A 5,766-nucleotide genomic window follows, 5' to 3' on the forward strand; every position below is an offset into this window, starting at 1 on the left:
GAATATTTTTGGAAGTAGTTTTTAGTTTGTTTTTAGTTTTAGCTATTTTAGGGGGATATCTGTGTGTGCAGGTGACTATTACTGTGCATAATTATTAGGCAACTTAACAAAAAACTAATATATACCCATTTCAATTATTTATTTTTACCAGTGAAACCAATATAACATCTCAACATTCACAAATATATATTTCTGACATTCAAAAACAAAACAAAAACAAATCAGTGACCAATATAGCCACCTTTCTTTGCAAGGACACTCAAAAGCCTGCCATCCATGGATTCTGTCAGTGTTTGGATCTGTTCACCATCAACATTGCGTGCAGCAGCAACCACAGCCTCCCAGACACTGTTCAGAGAGGTGTACTGTTTTCCCTCATTGTAAATCTCACATTTGATGATGGACCACAGGTTCTCAATGGGGTTCAGATCAGGTGAACAAGGAGGCCATGTCATTAGATTTTCTTCTTTTATACCCTTTCTTGCTAGCCACGCTGTGGAGTACTTGGACGCGTGTGATGGAGCATTGTCCTGCATGAAAATCATGTTTTTCTTGAAGGATGCAGACTTCTTCCTGTACCACTGCTTGAAGAAGGTGTCTTCCAGAAACTGGCAGTAGGACTGGGAGTTGAGCTTGACTCCATCCTCAACCCGAAAAGGCCCCACAAGCTCATCTTTGATGATACCAGCCCAAACCAGTACTCCACCTCCACCTTGCTGGCGTCTGAGTCGGACTGGAGCTCTCTGCCCTTTACCAATCCAGCCACGGGCCCATCCATCTGGCCCATCAAGACTCACTCTCATTTCATCAGTCCATAAAACCTTAGAAAAATCAGTCTTGAGATATTTCTTGGCCCAGTCTTGACGTTTCAGCTTGTGTGTCTTGTTCAGTGGTGGTCGTCTTTCAGCCTTTCTTACCTTGGCCATGTCTCTGAGTATTGCACACCTTGTGCTTTTGGGCACTCCAGTGATGTTGCAGTATATATTTTGTCTGAAATATGGCCAAACTGGTGGCAAGTCGCATCTTGGCAGCTGCACGCTTGACTTTTCTCAGTTCATGGGCAGTTATTTTGCGCCTTGGTTTTTCCACACGCTTCTTGCGACCCTGTTGACTATTTTAAATGAAACGCTTGATTGTTCGATGATCACAGTTCAGAAGCTTTGCAATTTTAAGAGTGCTGCATCCCTCTGCAAGATATCTCACTATTTTTGACTTTTCTGAGCCTGTCAAGTCCTTCTTTTGACCCATTTTGCCAAAGGAAAGGAAGTTGCCTAATAATTATGCACACCTGATATAGGGTGTTGATGTCATTAGACCACACCCCTTCTCATTACAGAGATGCACATCACCTAATATGCTTAATTGGTAGTAGGCTTTCGAGCCTATACAGCTTGGAGTAAGACAACATGCATAAAGAGGATGATGTGGTCAAAATACTCATTTGCCTAATAATTCTGCACTCCCTGTACAATACAACGCAAGGAGTAAAAAGGTCTAGATAGAGATAAAAGATTTTTTCTTTCTTCCATGTTGATAGATCCACAGCTGAAGACTGTACAGGTGTAGGCTCTCAACCACAACAAGAGTGTGAAAAATGCTCCAGATGTTAAGACTGGGTAATTCTATAACAAAATTGAACATACAAACATTAAAAATTAAAAAAAATGTAATAAAAAAAATTAATAAAAAAAGTCCAATAAAATAGAGGGGCGATCGCCCAAAGGAGATCATAGCCGGATTAGTACAGAAAAATGCAAAAAGAGGAGAAATAAACGTAAAAAAAAAAAAAAAAAAAAAGGGGAAAAATAAGTAGATAGGTACAAACCGGATTCCAAAAAAGTTGGGACACTATACATATCGTGAATAAATACTGAATGCAATGATGTGGAGGTGCCAACTTCTAATATTTTATTCAGAATAGAACATAAATCACAGAACAAAAAGTTTAAACTGAGAAAATGTACCATTTTAAAAGGGAAAAATATGTTGAATCAGAATTTCATTGTGTCAACAAATCCCCAAAAAGTTGGGACAAGGTCATTTTCACCACTGTGTGGTATCTCCCCTTCTTCTTACAACACTCAACAGACGTCTGGGGACCGAGGAGACCAGTTTATCAAGTTTAGAAATAGGAATGCTCTCCCATTCTTGTCTAATACAGGCCTCTAACTGTTCAATCGTCTTGGGCCTTCTTTGTTGCACCTTCCTCTTTATGATGCGCCAAATGTTCTCTATAGGTGAAAGATCTGGACTGCAGACTGGCCATTTCAGTACCCGGATCCTTCTCCTACGCAGTCATGATGTTGTGATTGATGCAGAATGTGGTCTGGCATTATCTTGTTGAAAAATGCAGGGTCTTCCCTGAAAGAGATGACGTCTGGATGGGAGCATATGTTGTTCTAGAACCTGAATATATTTTTCTGCATTGATGGTGCCTTTCCAGACATGCAAGCTGCCCATGCCACACGCACTCATGCAACCCCATACCATCAGAGATGCAGGCTTCTGAACTGAGCGTTGATAACAACTTGGGTTGTCCTTGTCCTCTTTGGTCCGGATGACATGGCGTCCCAGATTTCCAAAAAGAACTTTGAATCGTGACTCGTCTGACCACAGAACAGTCTTCCATTTTGCCACACTCCATTTTAAATGATCTCTGGCCCAGTGAAAACGCCTGAGCTTGTGGATCTTGCTTAGAAATGGCTTCTTCTTTGCACTGTAGAGTTTCAGCTGGCAACGGCGGATGGCACGGTGGATTGTGTTCACTGACAATTGTTTCTGGAAGTATTCCTGAGCCCATTCCGTGATTTCCTTTACAGTAGCATTCCTGTTTGTGGTGCAGTGTCGTTTAAGGGCCCGGAGATCACTGGCATCCAGTATGGTTTTACGGCCTTGACCCTTGCGCACAGAGATTGTTCCAGATTCTCTGAATCTTCGGATGATGTTATGCACAGTTGATGATAGATGCAAAGTCTTTGCAATTTTTCGCTGGGTAACACCTTTCTGATATTGCTCCACTATCTTTCTGCGCAACATTGTGGGAATTGGTGATCCTCTACCCATCTTGGCTTCTGAGAGACACTGCCACTCTGAGAAGCTCTTTTTATACCCAATCATGTTGCCAATTGACCTAATAAGTGTTAATTGGTCTTCCAGCAATTCGTTATGCTCAAATTCACTTTTTCCAGCCTCTTATTGCTACTTGTCCCAACTTTTTGGGATTTGTTGACACCGTGAAATTTTGAATCAACGTATTTTTCCTTTAAAATGATACATTTACTCGGATTAAACGTTTGATCTGTCATCTACGTTCTATTACAAATAAAATATTGACATTTGCCATCTCCACATCATTGCATTCAGTTTTTATTCACAATTTGTTTAGTGTCCCAACTTTTTTGGAATCCGGTTTGTAAATATACAGGAGCAGCTAGTCTAAATTCAGTAAAATACATGAAAACAAAGTAAAAGGTGAAATAACACCGAAACTTACTTCACCAGGGAGGGGTGTAAAGGAATAAAGCTCAAGACACCCAATACAACCACCTCCCTCGCCTGGTTCGTTTGTAGAATGGTTGGAAAATACGGTAGTCCACACCAGGGGTCTTCTGGTATAATCCCTTTTAATAGGTAAATAAATCAGATGGGCTCTCCTGATTTATTTACCTATTAAAAGGGATTATACCAGAAGACCCCTGGTGTGGACTATCGTATTTTCCAACCATTCTACAAATGAACCAGGCGAGGGAGGTGGTTGTATTGGGTGTCTTGAGCTTTATTCCTTTACACCCCTCCCTGGTGAAGTAAGTTTCGGTGTTATTTCACCTTTTACTTTGTTTTCATGTATTTTACTGAATATAGACTAGCTGCTCCTTGCAGCTCCATAGGGGCTTTTATTCATTATATATAGCAGTTTTTATACATATATTTATTTATCTCCAAACTCCTTTTTTTGGGATATTTTTTACTTTAGCATCTACTACATTTTATTAGCGGATAGGCGCCATTTGGTGATTTTTTTCTTTTTATCTGTCTCCTATATGCCGAGTGCCTAGGTTTGTCCCATCTAGAATCTACTTGTTTCTAATGTGCAACAGACCACTGCAAAAAAAAAAATATAATTATACCCCTCAGTATATATAGTTCTTTCTTACAATTGGGAGTCAGTGAGCGATGTATGCTGCTGTATACTTATGCAGTGGTATACATTAAAACCGTCTGTCGGAGGATGACTACTTGATGTAGCTGTGTGCACAAAGTCTTGGCAAACAGTGCAATGTGGCCACCTTCTAAGCGAGCATATCGGCGTCATCCATGAGTGGACCTATACGTCTCTGTAAATCATCCCAGTACAACAGGTGCGCTGCATTCAACAACCTGGAAGATCTTTAGAACTGAACACCACTAACCTGCAGTATTTGGGGTTCCTGAAAACCAGAAATAGAATACACACCTTAAAGGGCTGGTGGCTAAAAGTCTTAATTGCAGTATGCAGAAGCCAAAATAATGGCTAGATTTCAGCCATGTGTAAAGTGCAGCACCACTATCTCGACTCCTGTCTATCAGAGAAGCATAAAACAGGGTCCTTTTTGCAATATATCGTCATCTGATTTCTGAGACAGTCCTAGTGGGCTGGAGAAAAATCCAAGTATCCAAGAGAATCCTGTTGAAGATGCAGAAGGAAGCCATCACTGCCCAATCCCACGTTTCAGGTACATGTATGGGAACTCAGAAACCACATTGGTACTCCAGTTGACAATTTACAAGGTTACCACATACAGCATATGTATATACAACAAGTGAGATTTTAAGGGGTTAATAATATGTATAGTGTCATTACATTAACACATAGACAAAAGTTCTAACATTAAAGCCCATCTGTCAGCAGTTTTGTACCTATGACACTGGCTGACCTGTTACATGTGCGCTTGGCAGCTGAAGGCATCTGTGTTGGTCCTATGTTCATAAGTGCCCACATTGCTGAGAAAGTTACATTTTAACCCCTTAGTGACCATTAATACACCTTTCTACTGACGTAAACAAAGGGGGTGTTTAGCTAGCTTTCTTTAATCAATCATTACATGTACTTAAAATGGTGCATTAAAAACTATAACTTGCCATGCAAAAAATAAGACCTCATTCAAGTACATTGATGAAAAAACATTATAAAAGTTATAGCTCTTGAATGCAATAAAAAAAAAAATGTGTGTGTGGTCAGTAAGGGGTTAATGTATGCAAATGAGCCTCTAGGAGCAACGGAGACGTTGCCATTACAGCGGCTCACTTCTTTCTCCAACTGCGGCATCCTCTGCACTTTCATTGACAGGTCCAAGCAGCTGTGGTCACATTTAAAGTGGAGAGGGTGCAGCAGTTGAAGAGAGAGCAGAGCCTCTAGGTGTAACAACAATGCCTCCGTTGCTCCTAGAAGCTCATTTGCATATATTAAAACATAGTTTTTCTCAGCAATGCGGGCACATATGGACATGGGACCAACACAGATGCTGTGCTACAAGGAGGTAGTCTGCCTAATCATTGGTTCAGGCTGCTGCTCTCTCCTCCCCCTTCAGATCTGCCTCCTGTGATTGGCTGCCGTGTGTATAAATACATATTTTGGATGGGAGAAAAAGTCCTTCACTTCATTCCCATCCAAAATAACGGATTGCTGGCAAAACTGTAGAAAGAGACAACTGCTTGTGTGACAGATATGTGAACACAGCCTTACAAATATGTGTAATGTATATAGATAAATGCACAGACACCGTACAG

Source organism: Bufo gargarizans, chromosome 4, assembly GCF_014858855.1.
Source record: "Bufo gargarizans isolate SCDJY-AF-19 chromosome 4, ASM1485885v1, whole genome shotgun sequence".
NCBI classification, from domain to species: domain Eukaryota; kingdom Metazoa; phylum Chordata; class Amphibia; order Anura; family Bufonidae; genus Bufo; species Bufo gargarizans.